General features: G+C 43.1%; 1 pseudogene; it reads right to left on the minus strand.

The window, feature by feature from the left end:
- Window positions 1-8856: 8856 nt before the first annotated feature.
- Window positions 8857-10981, minus strand: LOC512838 (WW domain binding protein 11 pseudogene; annotated as a pseudogene).
- Window positions 10982-15540: the final 4559 nt, after the last annotated feature.

A 15540-nucleotide genomic window follows, 5' to 3' on the forward strand; every position in this document is an offset into this window, starting at 1 on the left:
CCAGTGATGGAAACTGGGTCCCTCCTAGCAGTGAAAGCACCAAGAGTCTTAATCATTGGACTGCCAGGAAATTCCCAGGATTTTTTTTTTTAGTAGCAGCATTTTTTAAAGAGGAAAAAGAAAGAAGTAAAACTAGTTTTATTAATAGTTTATTTAACTCAATAGATCCAAAATAGTATAATTTCAACATATAATCAACAGGTAGTAAAGAGTAATATGATAGTTTACTTTTCTTCGTACTGTCTTTGGGATCTCACTTAAGGCAGAGTCGTACTTCCTGTGCTCGGTAGTCGGACGTGGCTGATGGCTAGCGTAGTGGACACTGAAATTCCACCATGTGCAGTAAATGTCTTTACAAGGTATCCTCATAAACATTTTGTTGGATAGATAATTCTACAAAAATAAGGGGCTTACACGTTTTATTTGCCTGGAGTTCTTGCCTTTAACTTCAAGGACAATTTCATGGGATAAAAAACTCTGGATCAGACTTTCTCTCCCAAGAACAACTGTAGAGCTGGTTCCACGGAATTCTGCCATGGAGTGTCCCCGTTAAGTGTCCTGAATGTTTTCCTGCCTTAGAGATGACTTTACTTCCTACCTGAAAGGCCTCAAGACCTCTTTGTTTATCCTTTAGATGGAACATGAAATGCTTTTTAATTTACATATTTTTAAAGGGAAATTTTCTTGAAGTGGATTGGCCTGAAAGTTTGTTCGGCTTTCTCCATAACATAATGTGGAAAAACCCGAATGAACTTTCTGGCCAATCCAATATTATGATGAAATAAATTTTCTTTTCCATTTGTTGAGTTTTCTGTGGGAGACATCAGTGGTGTTAGATTATCTTTACTTGTGCTTCAGTAGTTGTTAAAAGCCTCATCACTGGAGATAGAGGAATTTAAATTCCAGCTTACTGGAGAAGGAAATGGCAACCCACTCCTGTACGCTTGCCTGGAAAATCCCATGGATGGAGGAGCCTTGTATGCTACAGTCCATGGGGTTGCAGAGTTGGACACGACTGATTGACTTCACTTTCCTTTTGCTATTCCCTATCTGTGTGACCTCAGACAAGTTATGTACCTTCTGTGGATGTACTTTCTACTTGGGGATAATAATATAGATACTGTTGCTGAAAACCCGGCTTCTGTTCACCTGTACCAAACAGAAAATGCAGAGCTTTGCAAGAGTAGAAAGGAGTGGCTTTATTACCTTGCCAGGCAAAGGGTACCACAGTAGGTTAACGCTTGCAAGATTGTGCCTCACTTCCTGGAAGTTAGGAATGGGTCATACAGTTTCAGGCTAGAAAATGGGGCTGTAGATAAGGATGGAGCTGAGGTAGTCTTGCATTCTTCCTCCCTCCTGGAGACATGGAGATTGTTAAGGCTGGCGTCAGGTGGTTCTGAAACAGGTTCTGGTTGTGCTCAAGGTTATCACTCTGAGACCTTCTTTCTGGATGGAGAATGCTCACAAAGGCGAGGAGTGCTAGGGGGTGTTGTCCTGGAGAAGTAAACATCAGGTGCCTAGTATAACCTTAGCTAGAAGGCAATCATTTTCAGCATGCAATTAAGCAAGAAAGAGAGGGCGGGAGGTAAAAGCCATCTGTAGGAGCCCTGTTGAATGAGTGGAAGGAGTAACGACTGAATAGGGGCTAACACAATGCGGGGACGTTGATTAGTTTCTGCTGCAGCACAGCTACTTGTGTTTGGAGTCCTGAAGGCCACACTGTAGGCTTAAAAAATGTTCACAGTCTAAGAGTTGAGAGTTAAGTTCTTCAGTGGGAATTTTTAGGACTCAATCCCAAGGCAGCCTCTCAGTAACCCTGAGATAACTGCTGCGAGGAGGCGAGGGCGCAGCCAGGTTATATAGAAATATAATTTTCCTGCAACAAAGGGCAGGTAGTATGAACGTTGGGCTTCCCTGGTGGCTCAGTGGTAAAGAATCTGCCTGCAGTGCAGGAGACCTGGGTTTGATCCTTGGGTTGAGAAGATCCCCTGGAGTAGGGCATGGCAACCCACTCCAGGATTTTTGCCCGGAGAATCCCTTGAACAGAAGAGCCTGGTGGGCTGTATAGTCCATAGGGTTGCAAAGAGATGGACACGACTGAAGCAACTGAGCACGCATGCATACATGCATGCAGTCTGAATGTCAAAAGATTATTGTTAATTAAAGAAAGTCAGATATGGCGGATTCATGTTAATATATGATAAAAATCAACACAATATTGTAAAGCAATCACCCTCCAATTAAAAATTAAAAAAATAGAAACATTCAAGAGGCCTGTGACAATGATCCCTTGTTGCTGCTGCTGCTGCTAAGTCGCTTCAGTCATGTCCGACTCTGTGCGACCCTAGAGACGGCAACCCACCAGGCTCCACCATTCCTGGGATTCTCCAGGCAAGAACACTGGAGTGGGTTGCCATTTCCTTCTCCAATCCATGAAAGTAAAAAGTGAAAGTGAAGTCGCTCAGTTGTGTCCGACTCCTAGCGACCCCATGGACTGCAGCCTACCAGGCTCCTCCATCCATGGGATTTTCCAGGCAAGAGTACTGCAGTGGGGTGCCATTGCCTTCTCCAAATGATCCCTTAGAGAAGCATATTCAAAAATTCTGGTTTAGTGGTGGGCCTGTCATTCTCTGAAGTTGACAGAGAAACAGGGTCAAGCAACTAATCACTCTACCCTCATTTTTATCCACTTTTATTGAGATACAGTTGCTGTCAACATTGTATTAGTTTAAGGTGTACATAATGATTTGACATAGGTATGTATTATAAAATGATTATACCACCCCTCATTTTTTATGAGCATCTCAGGATCACGGTGAGGAGTTATTCAATTATTGTTTCAAGCAGTACACAGAAAAAAAAGATATTTCTTAAAATATAAAGGTTTTATGAATTAAAAAAAAAAAGAAAGCCAGATATTCCAAGTTAAAGACTTGAGTACTTTTCTATGTTTGAGAAGATGCAAAGTTTGGGTTCTGAAACCTTTTGACATCTTTCGTATCAAATAGTGAGTTTTATATTGAGATATCTAATTCATGACTACGTTTAGAAAATGAAGCTAGATCTTTTGTCATGTCTGAGTATATGTACGTCTCAGTTTGTGTCTTTCTCTGTCTTTGGATAGTATTGCTGAGGTTAGCTTATAAATGAGCTCTAATTTAATTGGCCTAAACAAAAGCAACGGAGAAGGCAGTCGCACCCCACTCCAGGACTCTTGCCTGGAAAATCCCATGGACAGGAGCCTGGTAGGCTGCAGTCCATGGGGTCGCTAAGAGTTGGACACGACTGAGCGACTTCACTTTCACTTTTCACTTTTCACTTTCATGGATTGGAGAAGGAAATGGCAACCCACTCCAGTGTTCTTGCCTGGAGAATCCCAGGGACGGGGGGGCCTGGTGGGCTGCCGTCTATGGGGTCACACAGAGTCGGACATGACTGAAGTGACTTAGCAGCAAACAAAAGCAAGCACTTACAAATCAAACAACTCCAAATATGAGACACTAAACTAGATGGATTTCAAGTTCATATGAATTGGGAAATATTCAATATTAAATTAATACCTGGTATTAATGTTTAAATTTGTCGATCTAATTAATATAGATATGTCTTAGAGTCATCAGTAGAACAATCAGTATAATGCTTTCTTTGTGCCTAGGTTTCAGTTCAGTTTAGTCGCTCAGTCATGTCCGACTCTTTGCAACCCCATGAATTGCGCAGCATGCCAGGCCTCCCTGTCCATCACCAACTCCCAGAGTTCACTCAAACTCATGTCCATCGAGTCGGTGATGCCATCCAGTCATCTCATCCTCTGTTGTCCCCTTCTCCTCCTGCTCCCAATCCCTCCCAGCATCAGGGTCTTATCCAATGAGTCAACTCTTCACATGAGGTGGCCAAAGTATTGGAGCTTCAGCTTTAGCATCAGTCCTTCCAAAGAACACCCAGGACCCATCTCCTTTAGGATGGATTGGTTGGATCTCCTTGCAGTCCAAGGGACTCTCAAGAGTTTTCTCCAACACCACAGTTCAAAAGCATCAATTCTTCAGTGCTCAGCTTTCTTCACAGTCCAACTCTCACATCCATACATGACTACTGGAAAAACCATAGCCTTGACTAGACGGACCTATGTTGGCAAGGTAATATCTCTGCTTTTTAATATGCTATCTAGGTTGGTCATAACTTTCCTTCCAAGGAGTAAGCGTCTTTTAATTTCATGGCTGCAATCATCATCTGCAGTAATTTAGGAGCCCAAAAAAATAAAGTCTGACACTGTTTCCACTGTTTCCCCATCTATTTCTCATGAAGTGATGGGCCCAGATACCATGATCTTCGTTTTCTGAATGTTGAGCTTTAAGCCAACTTTTTCACTCTCCTCTTTCACTTTCATCAAGAGGCTTTTTAGTTCCTCTTCACTTTCTGCCATAAGGGTGGTGTCATCTGCATATCTGAGGTTATTGATATTTCTCCCGGCAATCTTGATTCCAGCTTGTGCTTCTTCTAGCCCAGCGTTTCTCATGATGTACTCTGCATAAAAGTTAAATAAGCAGGGTGACAATATACAGCCTTGACATACTCCTTTTCCTGTTTGGAACCAGTCTGTTGTTCCATGTCCAGTTCTAACTGTTGCTTCCTGACCTGCATGTTTCTCAAGAGGCAGATCAGGTGGTCTGGTATTCCCATCTCTTTCAGAATTTTAAGATCTTATTATATCTGTTGCGGATTTTTCAGCAAGGAAAGTGACTCAATGTGAAGAAGCTTTTAAGGAGAGAAAATTTAAGTGAGATAAGAACTTTAGATAAACTCTTTTAAGAATGATTATGCTTTGGAAATGTCTATTTTAGTCTCTCTAGATTTTGGTGAATTGAATTTCTAGGGTGGTGCTAAATTAAATGATTTAAGTTTATTGAACAGCTAGCTAGGTCACTCTCAAATAAAATCAAACACTGAAACATTAATTATGGAACACTGGCTTCCTCTTACAGAGAAACTCATGATATTTTGGACTACTAATGAGTATGTTTGGTGCCATCCTGAGATGTTCTCTGTGAGAAAGGAAATGTTTTTAGAAATTATCCCTGGTATTTATGCTCACCAATCTACAGATTGCTAATATAAAAGTCGATTCATGGTTGCTTAAGGAAAGTAGGGTGTGTGTATTCAGTAAAGAAAGCATGAGGAATGGAATTGAACTTATTAACAAAAAGCGGGGCTTCTTTGGTGGCTCAGTGGTAAAGAATCCACCTTCCAGTGCAGGAGACATGGGTTCTATCCCTGATCTGGGAAGATCCCACTTGCTGAGGAGCGGCTAAGCTCACGGGCCACAACCATTCAGCCTGTGCTCTAGAGCCCAGAAACTGCACCTACTGAGGCCTGCGTGCCCTACGGCCGTGCTCCACAAGAGAAGCCGCCACAGTGAGAACCCTGTGCACCGCAGCTGGAGAGCCGCCGCCGCGGCCACAACTAGAGAAAAGCTGGCGCAGCAGTGAAGACCCAGCAGAACAAAAAATAAATAAACAAATATAAATAATAAAAAAAAAGAAAAAGAAAGTAGGTCTTGACTTACAGGTAACTCTTTTTGGATGGGCAAATGAAGTGATGGCTTAATGTGATGGTTTCCCACAAAGTGAAAGCTTTATGGGAAACAGGCCTTGAGGAAAGAATTCTGTGCATTGTACAAGTTTTTTTAAAATGTTGAACTGCCTTTGATAACAGATTTTGAGTTCTTTACTTTTAAGTGATCTGCTCTGTATTTGCCTTTGAAATCTTTTATTTTCCCCCAAATTATTTATTTTTCAATTGAAGGATAAGTGCTTTACAGACTTTTGTTGTTTTCTGTCAAACCTTAACATGAGTCAGCCATAGGTATGCATATATCCCCTCCCTTTTGAATTCTTTTATGGTTATTTTGGTTGAGTGAATAACTATTGTTCCACAGTGATCTATGATCCTGTCTGAGTGTTCTAAACCCTTTTGATATTCTTTGACAAAACTTCCTAAATGAAATTCTAAGGAAGTCCTTTTGACCTTTATCTATTTGGGATGCTTCAAAGGGCCCCTGAAACATCACTAATATTAAACTAATTAGGTTCATTTTGTATGTTAAAGTACATGGGAAGTATTGTCAAATGAGTAATTAATCTTTTCAGGTTATACTGTATGATAATTATTACTAATATAGACATTCTAAAATTTATATAGAGTTCCTAAAATTCTGACATGTCCCAGTCAAATGTTGTCAGTCGTAATTATACTTATTATCTGCAAGTATTGTATGTCACAGCGTAGCCAAGTTACTTTATCAATTGGATTATCAGATTTTAAACGTGACTTCTTTTGTCATTATAAACAGTTATGGTTTTCTTCTGATGACTTTGCAAAAATGCTTCCTCTTCAAAAAGATTAACAGAAAGAACTTTTGTATAAATATGTTTCTGACTTTCAGGTCATTAATGCTAAGCTGGGTAAGAAATGAAAGAATCCTAATGAGAAACCTAGGGGCTTTCCCGGTGGATCAGTGGCAAAGAATCCACCTGCAATGCAGGGAGGGGATGCAGGAGTTGTGGATTCGATCCCTGGGTCAGGAATATCCCCTGGAGGAGCGCATGGCAACCCACTGCAATATTCTTGCCTGGAGAATCCATGGACAGAGGAGCCTAGTAGGCTCCAGTCCATGGGGTCATAAAGAGTTGGACACAACTGAAGCAACTGAGCAAGCACACAGTGAGAAAACTGATGGCTTCATACACTGTTAACAAAAGAGTTAATTAACAAAAAGACTGAGTAAACTGGTTAAAATGGTTATAATTTTTATGGTTTCTGTCTGAAAAGTTACTGGTTGGATCTATGTTTTACAGGTGTAAAACACAGATTCTCAATCTAATTATGATTTACAGTAATTTGGTAAATGATACTTTTGGATAAATCTTCCTTGAGAGATTGTGAACTCTTAGGTTTTCAGAAGCTTTATCAGATACATTAGGAAAGCAACCTCACCAGCAGATACAGAAATTTCAAGGTATTTTGGGGACTTTGTAAAGGGAGAAATTCACCTAGATCTGTAAGTGAAACATGTGATAAGCCCTTGGTGTGACCTTTCTAATCCTGAGAGTTTTTCTTTTCTCTTTTTTAACGTTCAGTCTGAGACTTCTTATAAAAAATTTCAGAAAAGCAAAAGCCTATATGATCAATTATTGTTATATAAATTACCAGACCAGGGTTTTTTTGAGACCAGACATGTTTTGCAACAAATTAGTCTTAATTTGGATACATTTGGTAGAAATGAGGGAAATTTTGGAGAGAAAAAGAGTATGTTGATTCACAGTTATGTTAATGGAGGTCTATATTTACAGTGTTAGTCGCTCAGTTGTGTCCGACTCTTTGTGAACCCATGGACTGTAGCCCGCCAGGCTCCTCTCTCCATGGAATTCTCCATGACTCACTTCCCAGATAGTTCCTTGCTGTTATGCTATATTAAAGTTAATTGAATTATTAAAAGAACATTCTAAGTTTTGTTTCTGAAGCTTATCTCAGTAATCTTTGGATGAAGATCAGATGCCCCATGACCTGAAAATGGTATTATGTGTATTGGAAAAGACATAGTTTAAAGGGCTATCTCCAGTCTGGATGGAAGGACTTTTTATCAGGTACTCTTAATTAGCTCATGCACAGTGAAGGAAAATTAGCTCTTGGATTAATTCCCACTTCTAAAGGCCCCTCTGCTGGACTGGTCTGTAGAGAAGACTGCTGACCTCATACTCACCTTGAAATGATGATCAAACAGAGGAAACTACACCCCACCAGGATGAGAAGAAGATGATATAAGTAGACAGCGTATCCAAGATGCTGGACCTGATTCATATGACCACTTACAATGTTTTCTTGGCTTATTAGACCTTTGCAATTAAATCAATTGTTTTTCTATCATGGACACGAACCTATGCTAGTTTTAAAAATCAATCCAGTTGGGTTGTGGTAATTATCTGTGTCAAGTACTTCTAGATTGCCTTGGTGGATTTCTCTACTTCAAGGCTCTAATTGGGTGATCTTTAAATAGTTTTATTTTAGAAGAAAGAAAGTTCAGTCCTGTCCAGGTTACACTTGACATTACTAGGTGGAATCTTCTCACCTGACCAATTAATAATACCTCTGACCATGGCCATAATATGAATTTTTCTCTAAACTACTCAAGCTCAATCAGAGCAACAAGCAAAAATTCAACCAAGCAATAAGACCTCTCACATGGATTATGGGTTATATGGTTAACACCAGACTATGGTCATTTAAGAATTTTTTTTTTCCTGGTGTAGAACATTTATTTATTTATTTCATGGAACACTCAAAGTTTAGATCAGTGGGAATTTTAATCAAAGAATTGTACATTTTATTCCCACATATATCGCTTTGTATTAGGAAATGACATTGTGATCCATTTCACTATAATATTACAAAATATTTACAAGAAAGTATTAAAAATAACTCAAACATGAAAGGCAAGATGGGGGTGAAATAAACTGGTTTTTCCAGAAATCTCTACTCCAGTGCCCACAGCACACAATAAGAGAGCCAAAACAAATAACAAGGTTCCCCTTGATCACAAGTTTCAAGGAATTGGGAGTAGGGGAAGAAATCTGATGAAAATGATGGTATGAAAGGGGATGGATGTTATTAGCAGCACTGATTCAATAACCAATTTATTTTGCATGAAATACCCTCTCTTTTATATGCAGTAAATTCTGAACAAGGCTAAACTTTAAGATATTCCTTGAAATGAAATTAAAAATACCCTGACAGTGAAAGCAACTCTCCACCTAAGCTGAGTAAGAGCCTCTTTCTCCATGAACCACTGATGTGAACAGACGCCTGATCTAGCATCCAAAGCTGTCACAGCAGCCCTTCCATCTCTTTCATGAAAGCCTCACAGACATCGTCCTTAGTCTGCACCGACACGGGAAGAGATGGGCCAGATTTGGGTGCTGTTTTGGCAAGAGGCACAGCAGAATCATCCTCCGACTTTCTCTGCGCAGCAGCAGCAGCCCCTTTATTCTCCCGACGCACCCGCGGTGTGGTCGGCACAAATCGTGTGATCTCTGCCTTGGGATTAGTGATCTGTGGCTTGGCACTGATGGTTGCCGTGGCTTTCTTCTCGATGGTGGCTGTGCTTGTGTCATCCGCCTTGGGTCTCTGGATCAAGTTGGGGGGAGCACTTAGAACCCCAGGGTTGGGTAAGGGAGCTGGTGGGAAGAGCCCTGGTGGGGCAGGTCCAAGAGGAGGCACCAGAGGTGGGCGCATCATGCCAGGACGGGGTGGAGGGATACCTGGAGGTGCCGGGGGAGGTAGCTGTGGTGGGGGTCCCCGAGGAGGAGGGCCAGGAGGCAGACCTGGGGGTGGGCCAGGAGGAGGGCCAGGGGTTCGACCGGGTGGTGGGCCTGGAGGTAAAAGGTGGGGCAGAGGCCCTTGGAGTCCTGGCATTCCAGGCGGTCTCAGGAACGGAGGAGCTCCTGGAGGTGGTCCAGGAGGAAGGCCTGTCGGTGGTCCAGGTGGCCGTAAAGGTGGAGCAGGTGGCGGTCCAAGCGGAGGTGGTCCTGGCATGGGGGGTGCCTGTATCTGAGATGGAGGAACAGACTGTGGAGGGGCTTGCTGCTGGGAAGCTGCAGACGTGCCATCAGAGAGAGATTCCTCCTTATGCTGTTTCTGTGATTGCTTTTCTGCTTCAGACTCATCTGAATCTTCATCATCTTCCTCTGAAAATTCCTCGACTTCTCGTCCCTCCTCAGGGATTTCCTGACCTGCCATTTGAAGCATCATGGCTTGGAGAGGAGTCAGCTCCTTCATGTTCTTCTTCTTCTTCCTAGATTTTCCAGGCATATCTGCAAACCGTACACTCAGACCTGACTTTTTTTCTTCATTGTTTTCTCTCTCAGTGTCATCACGGTGCACAAATTCATCCCCTTCACTTTCTCCACCTGATCTGTCACTGTCGCTGTCATCAGTACTGTCATCATGCTTATCCTGGTCCATGTCTTCAGGATAGCCATCATCTTCACTGGTGCAGGAAACATCATCGTCATGACCCCGCTGAGCAAGTTCAGGACTATATAACATGTCTTCATCTCGCCTACGAGTCGGAAGATCTAGGGCAAAGCCCACTTTGTGGCCATACATTTGTAAGACTTGAGGAGGAGGTGGGCCCGGGGGAGGACCTGGAGGTTTCCTGCCAGGGGGCAAACGTGGAACGTCATGTCCAAGAAGAGGAAGTATAGAAACTGCCCGAGTTGGAGGTCCATAGGCTGAGTTCTTCTTAAGGATGGAGGGTGGCTGGGCCCCAGAAAGTGGAATGTCCTGGATCAAGATGCTGGAAGGAGCATGCGGCATATCTGGCAGAGGAATACTCTCCACTTCCACATGCTGGGCATTCTTGACAGCATCAAAATACTGGCTAAGTTGAGCCCTCTTCTGTTCATATTCTACCTCTGACTTTCTCAATTCTTTGTAAATATCTGGATTCTCTTTCTCATAGAGTTGTAGAATACGTTCATATGTTTCACGTAGCTTTTTACGCTTGTCTTTCAGCACTTTCTTATTTAACTGTGGCTGCTGCACTGGGTTAAACTCCATTTCATCCAATTTTTCCATGTCCCGGATAATTTGTTTGGGATCCTTCATCTTTAAAACTGCAGCTCGTACCATCATGTGCTGTTTTTTGTTCTTTAATTCTCTTTTCCGAGCTTCTTTTCTGGCTTGGTCTGTAGGGTTCATAAATTTTCCACTTTTGGTGGATGACGTGGATCTCCGCCCCATGTTGACAAGTTGTTTAATTTACTTGCTTCTTTAAAAAATAAAACCTAAAACGCTTCTGCTGGGCTCCTGGGGCTGTGAGAAGCGGGGAGGGGACGATTCTCGGCCCGTTTGACTTCGTAAGGGCCTTCACCTCGGCCTTTCGGTCAACCACCCAACCACCGCCATCTTGAAACCTCGCGCCCCTCCCATCATTTAAGATTTAAGGCCCCCCTTTATCTTGGGAACAATTAAGTTATACTAAGGATAACCAGCCTAGTAACACTAGGAAATTGGGCTAGGAGCCTTTACAGCAGTGCCAATATATAATTTTTCTCCCACCCCAACAAAAAAGATTGGTATAGAATAGACTAAGTCAGACAGCCTAAGAATATACAGGGCTATACCTAACAGACGTTCTTGGCTTAATTCTTACTTATGACTTTAATAATGCTACTAGTTATGTTATTTGTACTTTGTCAGTTTTACAAGATTGCTGTTTCTTGCATTACCAAATGTGTGACTGAATCTCCAATGAAAATAATGATGATTAGGGGACTTGAATCAGTTGAGCAAATGTATAATTCTCTATGTGGTCAATGATTATAATAGTATAACTCTAGATATGGGAAGATACAACAAGAGGGAATTTTTCCTGGACTATAATAGTTTAAGTAAGACAGGTTAGTCCAGAGCCCTTTCAATGTTGATAAGACCTAGTCCAATAATAGCACACTGAGTGGCCTATCAGAAATCTTCACGAGAACTAGGAATGAGCCTTTCTAGCAATGTGGGACAAAATGGTCATGAAATGGCTCCCAAATTATGGCTGAACTTATGACCATCATGAGATGAAATTAAAAGATGCTTGCTCCTTGGAAGAAAAGCTACGACAAACCTAGTGTAAGTGTTAGTCGCACAGTCTTGCCCAGCTCTTTGCAACCCCATGGACTGCAGCCCACCAGGCTCCTCTGTCCATGAGATTTTCCAGGCAAGGATACTGGAGTGGGTTGCCATTTCCTTTTCCAGGGGATCTTCCTGATCCAGGGATCAAACCCCGGTTTCCTGCACTGCAGGCAGATTCTTTACAGACTGAGCTATAGGGGAAGCCCCAACAGAATATTAAAAAGCAGAGATATCATGTTGCCGACAAAGGTCGATATAGTCAAAGCTATGGTTTTTCCAGTAGTCTGGTATGGATGTGAGAGTTGGACCATAAAAAAGGCTGAATGCTGAAGAACTGATGATTTTGGATTGTGGTGCTTGAGAAGACTCTCGAGAGTCCCTTGGACTGCAAGGAGTTCAAACCAGTCAATCCCAAAGAAAATCAGTCCTGAATGTCTATTGGAAGGACTGATGCTGAAGCTGAAGCTCCAACATTTTGGCCACCTGATGCGAAGAGCTGACTCATTGGGAAAGACCCTGATGCTGGGAAAGATTGAGGGCAGGAAGAGAAGCGGGCAACAGAGGATGAGATGGTTGGATGGCATCACTGACTCAATGGACTTGAGTTTGAGCCAACTCCAGGAGAAAGGGAAGGACAGGGAAGCCTGGTGTGCTGCAGTCCACAGGGTCAAAGTCAGATGTGACTTAACCACTGAACAACATGACCATGAGGGGGCGTTGTCAGCTACAAATTGGCAGTTGCCATGGGGGCTTGCGAACTACCTCTATAAGGATTAAATCGTGTGCTGTGGTAGCTGCTGACGTTCAACATTCCCTGAAGGAGTTCATTGAATGTTCAGTGAATGGAGAGCAGAAATGAGGCACTCTGTGCTCAGGAAAAAGGTGGCAGAGCAGGTATCCAGGTTAGATATTTCAGGAGCTGATTTTATGAGTCCAATTCTGTATCTCCTCATATCGAGAAAAGCATTAAAACCTTCATGGTGACAACTGTTTCTCAAGACTAGCAGAAGCTTCATGAGACTAGAAGAAACTTTCTACAAAAAATATGTGCTTGATTGCATGTGCTCTCCCTTTACCAAAATCACATATATACTGTCCTGCCCTATGTCTTTGGAGGAGTTCCTCAGAGTTATGCGAGATGCATCTTCTGGGCTGTGATCCTCATTTTGCCCCCAGTAAAACTTAACTGGCAGCGCTCACATTGTGTGTTGTTTTTAAGTCAGCAGCTTGCTGAAATCATTCCTATGATACACACCTCAGCTGTCTGGGACCAGTGTCCTGTATTTTCACACCTGAGTTCCCTTGGGGCTCATCGTGGGGAGTGGCTGCAGTCTGATGGCTGCTAGATAACAGGTGTTCTTTCCTATCTGAGTTCCCTCAGGGCTCACCAGCTTACATTCCATGGTGGCTGCAATTGTGACTGTCCTATCTGTTTTTAACTGATATGGCAGAAAATATTCCATTACTCAACATTCAGGTTTAATTCATAAAAGGACTCATGGGACACAAAGTTATACTTAAGTTTATAGCAAATACATGCAGAGTAGAACCAACAGAGGGAGAAAATGCATGTGGTAAAGCTGGAGAAACACAGGCACAAGCCTCTGCTTGGTTCCCTCAACCCAACATGTCCAGGGTGTTGCCAACTAGGGAAGCTCACCCCTGTCTGGGAGTCTTGGGTTTTTACTGTGGTCAGGCACGTGGGCATATACTTTCTGCACTGCTGACCTCAGTTAGAGATGCCTTAGACCCCAGAGGTAAAGAGACAGTACCCACATTAAAAATGACTAAAGATGACAATTTAGGGGACACAAACTTTACTTAACACTCCATGAAGTGGGCAGTGTCCACCCCCAAGGCTCCAAAGGACTGTGGACCATTTATAAGAACACAGAATAAAGTTTAAGGTTGCTAACACAGCCCCCCAGACATCTTGGGTCTGGATATGTATTTCAACACAGGCCTGGGATCTGATCCAGACATTCTTACTGGGAGTTGGGTGTCACACTGATGATTTTAAGAGGAGCCCTGAAATCTTGGAGCATTTACCACCCAGGGGCACAGAGCTGAGCATTCTCTCTTCATTGGTCACATGTGTTCACAGCATCCTGAATAAATGAGGTTGATTTTTATAAACAGTCTCACTTTACAGATGAAGGCACTGAGGCCCCAGAACACTAAGTAATTTGCAAACCCAGGTCCTCCTACTGTTGTAGGGGAGGAAATATTTCCCTATTTCCCTTCTAGATTCCTTGGCTGATTTGGTAATAAAATCAACATAAGACATAAACAGGAGAAAAACAAGTTTCATCTGTACAGCGTCACCAAAGACATGAGAACTGGAAACTGTCTGGCAATTGAGGCTTATATGCCATCCTGAGTGAAGGAGAAGAGAATGCGGGTCTCATCAGTCATTTCATCCTTGAGGGATGGAAGAAGACCCTTTATTTTTGCAAAGGAAGTTCAGTGACTTGTACTTGTGATATGCACTTATCATATAGCATGTGACCATTCCAAAGAAGTAAGGTAAAGGTGGAGAATTAGGAAGAGGTGCAAGTTAGTGGGAGAGAATGTGGGGTTTCCTGAGTCAGCTCTTCCTGATCTTGGCTCCTCTTTCACTTTCCCAAGGTGTGTGGGGGAGGCAGCTTTTCTCTGCCTTAGACCCCAGAGGTGAAGAGGCAATACCCACATTAAAAGTGATTACAGATGACGGTTTCTCCTCCAGCCCAGTGAGGGCTCCTCCAGGCTTGCTTTCAAAGCATGGTTTTATGGATCATTTAATAGGAGAGGAAATGGACTGGGACACACCTGTAACCAGGAGTCTGTTAGGAATGTTGCTTCTCAGGCCTCACCCAGACCTGGGGAGTCAGAATGTGTTTTTATTTCCACAAGACCGACAGGCGGAGTCAAGTTTGAGAAGCGCTGTTACTGGGCATTTTCCCCAGCGGACATAAGCAGGAATTCTGGTTGTGTGGGAAGATTTCCCACTGGACAAGCCTGACCCCAGATCCTCCCCTTCCTTATTCCCATCCCTGTCACCTGTACCCACCTCTCAGTAGGGGTGTGAGAAGCTCTGTCAGCCCCCCGCATCTGCAGAAGCCCTCCCGCGACCACAGGGATGAACCAGCTCTGCCTTTCTGCAGCCCTTCTCGTTGTCATCATGGGTACCCCAGTGGCCCACACCCAAGGGGGTGCAACCAGCAACCAGGCCCAGGATAAGTCCCAGTTCACCTCTCCTCTACAGGCGGGGGCGGAGGGGGGGTGGTGGGTGGGGGAAATGAAGGGATCACTTGTCTGCTGGGGAAAAAAAGATGCAACCTCGAAGTTGAGAATTGTTTTATTTGGCGGAAATTTTTAGGACTTCAAGCCTGGGAGACACCATCTCAGTTAACCCCGAGAGAACTGCTCTGAGGAGGTAAGTGGGTTGGGGAGAGGGAGCCAGGTTATACAGAAGTTTGGCAACAAATGGCAGGTAATCAATGTCAAAAGATTATTGAAAATTGAAGAAAACCAGATAACCTAAATGAAAGAATTTAGCACTTTTCTATTTATGGGGAGATGGTAGAGTCTGGGCTCATTGAAATCATTCCTGTGGTATGCGCCTCAGCTGTCTGGGCCGTTTTCACATTCTGAGTTTCCTCAGGGCTCACCAGCTCACATTACCTGATGGCTCCAATTGCTGATGACTGCGATACCCTTTGTTTACTGATCTGGCTGGAAATAGTCCATGATACTGGGAAAGAGTGAAGGCAGGAGGAGACGGGAGACAGAGGATGAGATGGTTGGATGGCATCACCGACTTGATGGACATGCGTTTGAGTAAACTCTGGGAGTTGGTGATAGACAGGGAATCCTGGCATGCTG

Source organism: Bos taurus, chromosome 13, assembly GCF_002263795.3.
Source record: "Bos taurus isolate L1 Dominette 01449 registration number 42190680 breed Hereford chromosome 13, ARS-UCD2.0, whole genome shotgun sequence".
NCBI classification, from domain to species: Eukaryota; Metazoa; Chordata; class Mammalia; order Artiodactyla; family Bovidae; genus Bos; species Bos taurus.